Below are 14008 nucleotides of genomic sequence, written 5' to 3' on the forward strand. Positions count from 1 at the left end.
TTTTTTTTTTTTTTTTTTGTGACGGAGTCTTGCTCTGCCACCCAGGCTGGAGTGCAGTGGCCGGATCTCAGCTCACTGCAAGCTCCGCCTCCTGGGTTCACGCCATTCTCCTGTCTCAGCCTCCCGAGTAGCTGGGACTACAGGCGCCCGCCTCATCGCCCGGCTAGTTTTTTGTATTTTTTAGTAGAGACGGGGTTTCACCGTATTAGCCAGGATGGTCTCGATCTCCTGACCTCGTGATCCGCCCATCTCGGCCTCCCAGAGTGCTGGGATTACAGGCTTGAGCCAACGCGCCCGGCCTAAACTCTGAAATTTAATTAATGAAAAACTTACCAGCTTTAAAAAACCCTGAACCAGATGGATTCACAGGCAAATTCTACCATGTGTACAAAGAAGACTGGTACCAATTCTAGTGAAACTTTCAAAACAATCTAATAGGAGGAGTTCCTGCCTTACTCATTCTGTGAAGCTAGCTTAAGCTAAATACCCAAGTCTGGCAGACATGTGACCCAAAAAAGACAACTTCAGGCCAATATTCCTGATGATCATAAGTGCCAAAATCCTCAACAAAACACCAGCAAACTGAATCCAGAATTACATCAAAAAGCTAATTCATCATGTTCAAGTAGGACTTATACCTGGGATACAAGGTTGGTTCAACATATTGACATTAATAAGTGTGATTCATCACATAAACAGAATTCAATGAAAAAGCCATATGATCATCTCAACAGATGCAGAAAAAGCTTTCAATAAAATCCAACATCCTTCATGATAAAAACCCTTTACAGACTAGGCATCAAAAGAGCATACCTCAAAATATCAAGAGCCATCTATGACAAAGGCACAACCAACATCATACTGAATGAGCAAAAGCTGGAGGCATTCCCCTTGGAAACTTGAACAAGACAAAGATACCCACTTTCACTACTTTTATTCAACATAGTACTGGAAGTCCTAGCCATGGAAATTAGGCAGGAGAAACAAATAAAAGGCATTTAGATAGGAAAAGAAGTCAAACTATCTCTCTTAGTAGGTGATATGATTCTATACCTAGAAAACCCTAAAAACTCAGCCAAAATGCTCCTGGAAATGAGAAACAACTTCAGTAAAGTTTCAGAATACAAAATCAATGCACAAAAGTCAGTAGCATTTCTATACACCAATAATGTTCAAGCTCACAGTCAAATCAAGAATACAATCTCATTAACAATAGTCAGAAAAAAAATGAAATACCTAGGAATACAGCTAACCAAGGAGGTGAAAGATTTCTACAAAGAGAACTACAAAACACTGCTGAAATAAATCAGGGATAACACAAACAAATGAAAAACATTCCATGCTCATGGATTGGAAGAATCAATATTGTATGACTTTTATGTGGTAAGTATAACAGGTTCATTTTGTATATTTAAATGCAATACTTTATTTTATATGTCACAATGAAATAATTTGCATAGATTCAGGGAATTTCTTTAAATTGGTAAAATTTTCATACCTTATAAGATTCAGTACTTGCTATTTCCACCACTAAACATCTGAGAGTGCTTTCCAGTGTCCTCAGTATTGTGTTAAATATTGTATAAATTAACAATATAAATGCCTCAATAACTGTCCATGAAAATAATGCAGTTACAATTAAAGCTTTTTGTTTAACCTTATATAACAACTTAGATGGTTAATCCTATGATGTGGAAATTTACCAGTCTATTTCTATACTAATCATGGCCACCCTTAGGCAAATACAATTTTCATTGTCTCTCCTTCTACTAGATAAACTAAGAATCTTTGAAAGCCTTAACTCTGTTCACACCCTTGTGTTTTACTATATACTGTTTCCAGTTTTTAAAATCTACTTTGCTTAAAATTTTATGACTCTCATTGTAGGCATTTCAGTTGTGCTTCAGTTTACCTGCATAATTGACAATATATTTTCTGTTTCTGTTAGCAGTTTATTCTTTTAAATTTAATTTCTTTCTTTCTGAGATATGAACTTTACAATCTCTTTTGTTAAGGGAATGCTTTTTAAAAATTATTTCTTTCATTATTTTACCTAAAAGTGTTTTCTCCCCAATATGCAGTCATGCTTAAGTGAATAAAACAGTTTGTGTTGCAGATTTTCTTACAACATTTTAAAGATATTATGCTGTATCAATTGTTTAGTTGAAGCATCTGCTTTCAGTATACTAATAACTCATCTTTACAACTTCCTTTAACACATTTAATTTGTCATTGGAGTTATGTTTCCTTATTGCTTTAGGAATTTGTTGGAATTCTTAAATCTAAGAATTTTGCAAAAATTCTTGGTCATTATAACTTCATTATTTCCCCCATTCTTTACTTTTCTTACCTTCTAGGAGTCCTATGATCTATCACTTTGTGCTTCTATATGTCTCTTATTCTCCTTTATATTTTTATATCATTCATATATATATATATACACACACACACACACACATATATATATATATCTCTCAGAGGAATTATATGTAATTTTAAAGATATACTTCAGTACACAAATTCTATTAGCAGCTGTGTTAATTTGTTTTATACCCATCGAGCTTAGGTTTTAATTAAATTAGTATTCATTCTAATTGCTAGAATTTCCAGTTTTCCAGTTTTGCCTTTCTTAAACACATCTGATAGGACGTTTTTCATTTGAGATTATACCACTGTAACTTAATCAAGGTAAACATGCTTATATTCTTTTATCCTGTATTTTAAATAATTAAACTTTCTGTAAGCCTACCTTTGCCACTTACTCTCTCTGCTGATTGTCATGATAGATTATTTCATTTTGAGGATTATAATTTATAATTAACAGTTTATATTCATTAGAGCTTTATCTGTGGAAACCTTTGTGCCTGATATAAAGGTGTGTCCCTCCAAAGACTTTTTTGTCTCAGTTTCTGTATGATTTCCTAGGTGTTATCAACAAGAATTGGCATTAGTATATATTTTGTTGCTTGGGATTAACTGAACCATTCAGTTTTAAAATGAAAACCTCAAAACCACCTGTACTAGTCTGTTCTCATGTTGCTGCTAAAGACATACCCAAGACTTGGTAATTTATAAAGAAAAAAGGCTTAACTGACTCACAGTTCTACATGGCCGGGGAGGCCCAACAACCATGGTAGAAGGTGAAGAAAAAGCAAAGTCACATTTACATGGTGGCAGGCAAGAGAGTGTGTGCAGGGGAACTGCCTTTATAAAACCATCAGATCTCATGAGATTTATTCACTATCATGAGAACAGCATGGGAAAAACCTGCCCCATGATTCAATTACCTCCCACAGGGTCCCTCCCATGACACATGGGGATTATGGGAACTACAATTCAAGATGAGATTTTAGTGAGGGTACTACCAAACTATTTCACCCCCTAAGGTGTGAATAGGATATATTAATTCTCATATAAATTTGTTTTAGTCACCCAGACAAGCATTCATGTTTTCCTCAATGAAAGTGGGCATATTTTTTGTAATTCCCATTTTTATAAGTGATATAATTTTGTGTCTTCCTACATATTTTAGTTAAGTTGCAGATTTTTTTGTGACAAATATTGGCGAATATAGAGCAAAGATATACAGGCATGCTTCAGACGTAGGGTGAATTCAAATTTAACCCATTGCAATAAAGTGAATATAGCAATAAAAGGAGAAACATGATTTTTTTTGGTTTCAAAATATATATAAAAGTTACATTTGCACTACACTATAGTCTATTAAATGTGCAATAGCATTATGTCAAAAAAGAGCAATGCCCATACCTCAATTAAAAAATACTAAAAGTAGCTAAAATACTAATGATTATCTGAGCCATAGTCCTACACATTTTGCTGGTGAATGGTCTTGCCTTGATGTTCAGTCCTGTTGACTAGTTATGGAGATGATTGCTAAAGGTTAGAGTAGCCGTGGCAATTTCTTAAGACAAGACAACAATAAAGTTTGCTCTATCAATCGACTCTTCCTTTCACAAAAGATTACCCTGTAGCATGCTATGCTGCTTGATAGCATTTTATCCACAGTAAAACCTCTTTCTAAATTGGAGTTGATCCTCTCAAACCCTGCCACTGCTTCATCTACTAAGTTGATGTAATATTCTAACTTATTTGTTGTAATTTCAACAATATTCACAGAATTTTCACCAGATGTAGACAGCACTTTTTTGCTCATTCACAATGAGCATCTCCTCATTCATTCATGAATTTTTATTAGATTGAAGCAATTCACTCTCATCATCAGGCTCCACTTTTAATTCTAGTTATCTTGCCATGTTCACCCCATCTGCCATTATTTCTTTCACTGAAGTCTTGAATTGCTCAAAGTCATCCATGAAGCTGGTAATCGACTTCTTCAAAACACCTCTTAATGTTGTCATTTTGACCTCCTCCCATGAATCATGAATGTTCTTAATTGCATTTGAAATAATGAACTGTTTCCAGAATGTTTTCAATTTATTTTGCCCATATCTGTCAAAAGAATCACTATGCATGGCATCATCTATAGCCTTACAAAATGTGTTTAAAAAAAAAACAACAAACTTGAAAGTTGAAATTACTTCTTGATCCATGGGCAACAGAATGAATATTGTGAAGGCAGGCAGGAAAGTAATGTTAGTCATTTTGTACATCATCAGAGTTTTTGAGTGTCAAGTGCATTGATATTAGCAGTAATATTATGAAAGAAATATTTTTTCTGAGCAGTAGATCACAACAGCTGTCTTAAAATATTGAGCAAACCACATTGTAAGCAAATATTATGTCGTCCATGCCTTGTTCCATTTATAGAGCACAGGCAGAGTAGATTTTGCATCATTTATAAGAAACACAGTATTTCAAAATAGTAAATGAGCATTGGCTTTAACTTAAGGTCACTAGCTGTATTAGCCACTGTGGACCCAGAAAGTATGAGATAGGTCTCAGTTAATTTAGAAAGTTTATTTTGTCAAAGTTGAGGACATGCACCCGTGGCACAGCCTTAGGAAGCCCTAAGGATATGTGCCCAAGGTGGTCAGGGCACAGCTTGGTTGTATACATTTTAGGGAGACATGAGACATCAATTAATATATGTAAAAAGTACATTGGTTTGATCTAGAAAGGCAGAACAACTTGAAACAATGGCAGAAAGACCTGACGTGGGGAGGGAGCTTTCAGATCACAGATAGGTGAGAGATGATCAGTTGCATTCTTTTGAGTTTTCTGATTAGCCTTTCCAAAGGAGGCAATCAGATATGCATTTATCTCAGTGAGCAGAGGAATAATTTTGAATAGAAGAACAGGCAGGTTTGTCCTAAGCAGGTCTCAGCTTGAATTTTCCTTTTACATTAGTAATTTTCAGGGCTCAAGAAATTTCCTTTCACACCTCTAACAAGAATCAGATTATCCTTTGAAGTTTTGAAGTTTTGAAGCCAGCCATTAACTTCCTCTATGTTTCTAGGAAAGTCCTGGATCTCATCTTCTTTCAATGTAAAACTTTTTCATCTACACTAAAATCTGTTTGGTATAGCCTTTATTAATTATTTGAGCTAGATCTTCTGAATAACTTGCTGCAGCTTCTACATTAACACTTGCTGTTTCACTTTGCACTTCCATGTTACCGAGACAGCTTCTTTCCTTAAGCCTTATGAAACGACCTGTGCTTTCTCCAAACTTTTCTTCTGGCACTTCTTTACCTCTTTCTACCCTGATAGAATTGAAGGCAATTAGGGCACTGTTCTATATTAGGCTTTGGCTTAGGGGAATACTGTTGCTGGATTGGTCTCCCACTCAAATCATAAACATGTTTTCATATTAGCAATAAATCTCTTCCATTTTCTTATTGTCTGTGTACTCAGTGTAATTGCACTTTTAATTTCCTTCAAGAACTTTGTCTCTACATTCACAACAATGCTAACTTTTTAGCATAGAGGCTTAGTTTTCAGACTACTCCAGCTTTCAATATGCCTCCCTCACTAAGTTTAGCCATTTTTCGTATTTGATATAAAGATATGAGAGACATGAGACTCTTCATTTGAACACCCAGAGGCCATTTTAGGGTTATAAATTTGCCTAATTTTAATATTTTTATGTCTAGGAGAATATGGTTGCCTGTTGTGAGGTTGAGAGACACAAGAATAGCTGGTGGGTACAATCAGTCAGAACATAAACACTTACTGATTCTATTCACGTATACTATATGGGTGTGGTTTGTGGTGCCACAACACAAGTAGAATTGTAACATGAAAGATCACTGATTTCAGATCACTATCAGAAGTAACAATATTAAAAAAGTTTAAAACATTGCAATAGTTGATAAAATGGCATTTAGAATGGTGAATTCTTTCTAGAAAGTTTTCAATTTACTTTGCTCATGTCTATCAGAGGAATCACTATACATGACAGCTATAGCCTTATTAAATGTATTTCTTAACTAATAAAATGTGAAAGTTGACATTGCTTTTTGATCAATGGGCTATGGAATGAATGTTCCATATCTCCATACTGAGACATGAAATATGCTCTCCCATGTTGCTGAAAAAACAATATTGATAGACTTGCTCAACCCAGTGTTGCCACAAATCTTCAATATGTAAAATGTGCAGTATCTATGAAGTGCAATAGAGGAAAGATCAATATAATAAGGCTTACCTGTATACTTTTCTGTTTTTCAGCTATCTTTTAAAATTTGGACATTGGCATTTCCCTGAAATTTTGTGATTTTAGCTTTTATTTAAGCATCTATCTTTTATTAAAATATGTTTTGAGTGAGGCTTTTCAGAAAAGTTACTCTACAAAATTCTTAAAAATGGGTTTATTTAACTTTACTAAACTTGGTAACCATTCAGTCATTCCCAAACTTGCATTCATCACTTTTGTGTACAGCAGTGTGAAAAATTTTGAAAATATAAAATGTAGTTAAAAGTGGGTAACCAAACAACTATACAATATAACAACTCAAAACATCTGATACAATGGTTGATATAAACTATATTATTTATCCTATATATACTTAGATTGATATTGACAGAGCAGGAGCATCGCCATCTTGGACAAGCACTGCCATTCTAAAGTTCACCTTGACCAAAAACTGCCTAAATCCAAAGGACATCAGCCTAATGGCTAAGGTTAGCATGACCATAAACCACAAATGAAATCTCAGACCAGAAAGATTCCAAACTCCTCCAGGACCAGAGACATGCCAGCCCTAAGATAACCTCCCCTCTGGCCATAGAGATATCAGCCCCAACATAACCTCCCCTTCTACCAGAGACATTCCAACCCAGCCATAAACCTCTCCCCCATATGGAAACATTCCAAGTTCTCTCACCAATAAATACTCTCAGTCTGTAAGACAGAGCACTCCTGACCAAAATCATCCAGAATCTCCTCTCAGGTTTATTCTCCAAAATAAACCTGTCTGACTGTTAAGCCACTTTTCATGTTTCATTCTCCTTTCTTTGACTCTTATAGATACAAATGTATATTTGTGTATTTTGACTATTTATGTTTATTTACATATTAGAATTTATGTTTCATGCATACAAAAACACATAAACACAAAGAGAGAGGATAATCCAAAGATGATATTCTCTCTGAATATGAGATTTAATTGTGATGGAACATCTTATACATTGTCATTTATTTTAGCTATTCTTGCTTTCTTCTTATCAAAATATAACTGTTGTCTAATATTAATTTTGTTTTACATTATTTAATATTTTACTCACTAATTCTACTTACTTTAAGATAGGCCTTAAATTTAGACTATAATCTGAAGTTTAAACTTTGACAGTAGAAAATATGTATATTGAGTAATAGTAACAAAAATTTATACTGATATTAATCATGATTATATTAAATAAATAACATAATACTATGATAAGTTAACCTTCTAATACAGTAGTAATTACATTTTCAGGGAATATGTGACTTTTTTTCTGTTATTTGACAGTCAGTATTGTTTGTTACAATAAAACTGTTAAGCATCAGGAATCATCTCTGGGTGAAGGATTAACTAAAGTTAATCAATCAGAGTGACAGTGAAACCTGGCTATATGTGGATTTTACCTTACCTGACGGGTGATTGGATAATAATTTATTTTCCCTCCTAAGGAAAAAAAATGCTGCTATGCTGTCAATAACCTGCAGTTAATTCCAGTTCCCACTGCCATATCAGAATGTATTCAACAAATTTAGACTTTATGCTTGTTAGCTGGATTGTATTCACATAGTAAGATGAACAGCATCAGAAAGTGATACCTTGGTAAGAGTACTCTGGCCTTACTATTCTTAATGTGTCTGTTATTTGCAGAAATGTGCAAATACACTTATATATGCAGTTGTATCTTTTTTCTGTAATACTGTAGAGCAGAGCACTGTGCTTGGTTTCAAATGTCAGGAAAGGACTCCAACTACATAAGAGATAGCAACATCATTATTATCCCAACCACCAGAAAGAGCAGTCCAAACACTTCTGTTTACTGTACTGTGGTATTGGAATTACCAAGAAAAACAAAAGAATCAACATGTGAAACAATGCTTTTCTCACATAGAAAAAAAACAGCACAAAGTCAGTTGCAATAGCGTCAGTCCCCCAGGGCTAGCAGGTAACTTCCCACTTCTCACTCTTACATGTACCCCTCTCATTCTGCAATAGAAGTACTCTGGCCATTCCCCTGTGGAGTCTAAAACAATACAAACTGGGGGTATGCCTCAGGGCCATTGATGGCATGCTTAAGACAACGAAGGAGCACACTGAATCTGAAACAGGGAAAGATATTCTCACACAAGTCAATAAGGCGTACAGGCTGTGTGCATGCTTTCATTCTTGGTAAGGAAGTATTACAGGCCCAAGGTCTATTCTTATGTCATTGAGCAGAGTTGAAACACTGCTGCATGAGGTTGCCTTTCCCAACAAATACACTTAATAAGTAGCAAGAACACGATCTGAAATGCAGCACAACAAGAGTTGTTAAACTCAAGGGTGAGAGATCAGGATACTTACTAGAAAGACCAGCAGAAAAAAATCAATATGGGTCCCAAAATGACTTTAGCAAAATAATAAAACAAAATAATTTTCATAGAGAAATAGTAGTCTCTAGTAAAAAGAATTATAATTTGCTGTAACTTGGGCAAATAAATTGAGAGTTATAAGCATGCTTTACCAATCAGACAAGCACAGACTTACATTGGAATAGTGAATCCCAGAAAGGCAGAAGCAAGTTAGCATAAACTGTAGCTTTATGTGGCATTTAGGAAGAGATTATCAAAGCCTTGTAAGGTAAATGATGGATACACACAAATCTAGAAGTATGTAATTAGTAAGTAGAATGTTTACCAGTTTTAGATACATGATGACAGATTCTGGTAAAAACAAAGCAAATAATATAAAAATTTATGTGCATAAATCAGATTATCCAGATAATCTCAGCAGGATTATAAAAGGCAAATTATTTAAACCTAGTCTGGTACCAGGAATCAAATTATATGATAAAATTAATCTAAATATTGAATGATATACAGGATGGTTATTATTGTTGATATATGAAATTTTAGAGGTATAGGACCCGTTTGCCATAGTATTCAATTTCTTCACAGTGATCAAGAAGAAACTGAATTATAGAAACTAAAAATGGCAGAGTTTATTTGTAAAACAATGAGGAACAAAGTATAGAATGTTGCACGCATTTTCATCAGGTAGTTTTACTATCACCTATTATTTATGGAATGAGTTGCAGTGCTCTCACGTGTGTTCACTTGGGAGATAAGAATGTTTATATAACCCTAAATAGTTTCTATGTGTTTATTAGTCTTTGGAAGAGCTTAATCAAACACATGACTCAGAAGATAACAGAAAGAGCCTTATATTCAATTCATTCCAAGTGGGAAAAAATTACTAGCTCCATTTCAGCAATCATAAAGATATATTAATAATATTTTGAGTCAACCTTCATTAACCTTCTGCAAATCCAGTCACCAATTCCAATTTCTAACCATCAGGAAATGAATATTAAAGTAGATAGTTTGTGCAGTGAAGTCTAAAAACAAAAGAGAGGCAGAACAAACACTTCTGTGCCTTCAAGGAATTTTAATCCATTAAGAGAGCTAAAATATACTCCAATTTAATTGCTAGAGAAAACAAGTTGAAATGTAGAATTTATGTTTTGACTGAATACAGAGAACTGTTGAGTAGACATTAAGGTAATCCAAGAAACAAATTATAGTGGACTCTTCTATGACATGAATTTACACCTATATATTAAAGAAAAGAGGGACCCAAATGATCAGATTGAGGAATAAAAAATATTTCAATAGTGAGATTCTTATATGCTAAGATTCAAAGTGAAATACACAATTTCATAAAGTTGGTAAAATGAAAGTAACCCCCAATTTGACATTAAAGGGAAGAATGGGAAACACAGAAAATATTGAATTTTTAAAATACTGTTGATGGATTCATGTTCATACTCACATATCATAAATCTTAGTCATCTTACACAAATACAGGCATAACTTATAACTGTTACACATTTATAGTGTTCTCCTTTTATGGTCAATCAAGATCTAAAAATATTCAATGGAAAATTCCAGAAATAAACAATTCATGATTTTTAAATTGTGCAACATTGTAAGTGGAGTGAGGAAATCTTGCAGTCCTGCTCTATCCAATTCCGGATGTGAATCATTCCTTCACCCAGGTAGTCCACACTGTATAAAATACCCCTTAGACATTGACATAGTTACTCCTGACATGCAGCCATATGCATCTTCATGGCTTGATAATTTAGAAGCAAATGATCCCCCATACTTGCCTAATGCTAAATCACAATGCCGACCATCATTCACCTCACTTCATCTCAACCACATAGGTCCCTTATTATCTCACATCATTGCAAGAAGGAGAAAGATGATTACAGTAGAATATGTCAAGAGAGGAGAAAAATGTCATATTATATAACTTTATTATGGTATATATTTATAATTGTTCTATGTCCTATTTTATTATTAGTTGTTCATCTTGTATTGTCTAATTTATAAACTAAACTTTATCATAGGTATCCGTGTATAGAAAAAATATATATATAGGATTCTGAACTATCTGAAGTATTAGAGAGGCACTGCTGGTCTGGAAACCTATTGCTCCCCATACCCCCTCAGATAAGGATGAACTACTGTAGACTTACCTGGATTTCAGATTTATGAGCACTAGAATTTTGATTTTAATACTTAGTATCTAAATTTTTCAGTTAACTATGAATTCTGTTGCTTTTTAAAAATAATTTCAACTTTAATTTTAGATATAGGGGTATGCATGCACATTTGTTACATTGGAATATTGTGTGATGCTGAGGTTTGGGGTTCAGACCCTGTCAGAGAGTTAGTGAGCATAGTACTCAATAGGTAGTTTTATTAACCCACCTCCCTTCCCTCCACTCTCTAGTAGTACACAGTGTCTACACACAGTAGTACACAGTTACCATATTTATGTCCATGGATACTCAATGTTGATATGGTTTGGCTCTGTGTCCTCACCCAAATCTCTTGTTAAATTATGATATTTAGTATTGGAAACGGGGCCTGGTGGGCAGTGATTGGATCATGAGGGTGATATCTCCCTTGCTGCTTTGATAGTGAGTGAGTTATCGTGAGACTTGACGTGTCTGGCACTTCACCCATTGGTTCCTTTGTTTCCTATCACTATGTAAAGGTGTACTTGCTTCCCCTTCACTTTCCACTATGGTTGTAAGTTTCTTAAGGCCTCCCCAACCAATCCTCCTGTACAGCCTGTGGAAATGTGAGTCAATTAAACCTCTTTTCTTTATAAACTACACAGTCTCAGTTCTTTATAGCAATGTGAGAACAGACGTATACAAAAAATTGTTACCAGGAGGCGAGTATTGCCATAAAGATACCTGGCAATGTGGAAGCGACTTTGTAACTGGATAATAGGCAGAGGCTGGAACAGTTTGAAGGGCTCAGAAGAAGACAGGAAGATGAGGGAAAGTTTGGAACTTCCTAGAGATATGTTAAACGGTCGTATCAAAATGCTGATAGTGCGACGGACAGTCAAGTCCCATCTGAGAAGTTCTCAGACGAAAATGAGGAAGTTACTGGGAACTGGGGCTAAGCTCACTCTTGTTACGCTTTAGCAAAGAGACTGGTGGTGCCCCTGCTGTAAAGATCTGTAGAAGTTTAAACTTGAGAGAGCTGATTTAGAATATTTAATTGGAAAAGTTTCTAAGCAGCAAAGCATTCCAGATGTAGCCTGGCTGATTCTAAAAGCCTACACTCATTTGCATAAACAAAGAAATTACTTGAAACTAAATCATATTTAAAAGGAAAGCAGAGCATAAAAGTGTAATAAAAATTTGCAGCCTGACCATGTGGTAAACAAACAAACAAACAAAAACATTTTCTGGGGAGGAGTTCAAGCCTACTGCATAAATCTGCATAAGTAAAGAGGAGCTAAACGTAAATACTCAAGACAATGGGAAGAATGCCTCCAAGACATTTCAAAGACCTACTCAGTAACCCCTCCCATCACAGTCCTGGAGGCCTAGGAAGAAGAGACAATTATATGTGGCAGGAACAGGGCCTCATTGCTCTGTGCAGCCTTGAGACATGGTTCCCTGCATCCCAGTCACTGCATCCCAGTGGCTAAAAGAGGCCAAGATATAGCTGAGGTCATTGCTTCAGAGGGTGCAAACCCAAAGCCTTGGTGGCTTCCATGTAGTCTTGGGTTCACAGAATCCAAGATTCTCTGAAGGCAAGAGTTGAGGTTTGGGAACCTCCACCTAGATTTCAGAGGATGTACTGAAATGCCTGGATGTCTTGGAAAAAGTTGGCTACAGGGGTAGAGCCCTTATGGAGAACCTTTACTAGGGCAGTGCAGAAAGGAAATGTGGGATTGAAGCCTCCACATAGAGTCCCCACTTAGGCACTGCCTAGTGGAGCTTTGAGAAGAGGGCCATGATCCTCTAGACCCGAGACTGGTAGATCCACCAACAGCTTGCACCATGTACCTGGAAAAGCCACAGGCATTCAATGCCAGCCCATGAAAGAAGCTGCATGGGCTGTACTCTGGCAAATCATGGGGTTGGAGCTGCCCAAAGCCTTGGGAGCCCATCTCTTGCATCAGTGTGCCTTAGATGTGAGACATGAAGTCAAGGAAGGTTATATCAGAGATTTGAGATTTAATGACTGCCCTGCTAGGTTTTGGGCTTGCATGCAGCCTGTAGCTTCTTTATTTTGGCCAATTTATCTCATTTGGAACAGGAACATTTATCCAATGTATGTACTACCATTCTATCTTGGAACTAACTTCTTTTTTTTGTTGTTGTTGTTTTTTTAATTATTATTATTTTCATTTTATAGGCTCATAGGCAGAAGAGACTTGCCTTGTCCTAGATGAGACTTTGGACATGGATGTTCAAATTAATGCTGAAATGAGTTAAGACTTTTAGAAACTGTTGGGAAGGCATGATTCTGTTCTGAAATGTGAGAACATGAGATTTGGGAGGAATCAAGGGTGGAATGATATGGTTTGGTCCTGTGTTCCCACCCAAATCTCATGATGAATTATGATCTTAAGTGTTAGAAGAGGGGCTTGGTGGAAGGTGAGTGGATCATGGGGGCAGATTTTCCCTTGATCTCCTCATGATAGTGAATGAGCTCTCATGAGATCTGATGATTTAAAAGTATCTGGCTCTTCTACATTCACTCTCTGTCTCTCCTGTCACCATGTGAAGATGTGCTTGATTCCCCTTTGCCTTCTACTATTTTTGTAAGTTTCATCAAGCCTCCCCAGTCATGCCTCCTGTACAGCCTGCAGAACTGTGAGTCAAGTAAACCTCTTTTCTTTGTAAACTACACATTTTCAGGTAGTTTTCTTATAGCAATGTGAAAATGAACTAGTATAAATATTCAGCTCCCACTTATAAGTGAGAACATGTAGTATTTGGTTTTGTTTCTGAATTAATTTGTTTAGGATTATGGCCTCTGGCCCCATCTGTGTTGCTGCACAAAAACA

Source organism: Rhinopithecus bieti, unplaced genomic scaffold (genome assembly GCF_001698545.2).
Source record: "Rhinopithecus bieti isolate Rb0 unplaced genomic scaffold, ASM169854v2 scaffold_36517, whole genome shotgun sequence".
Classification (NCBI taxonomy): Eukaryota; Metazoa; Chordata; class Mammalia; order Primates; family Cercopithecidae; genus Rhinopithecus; species Rhinopithecus bieti.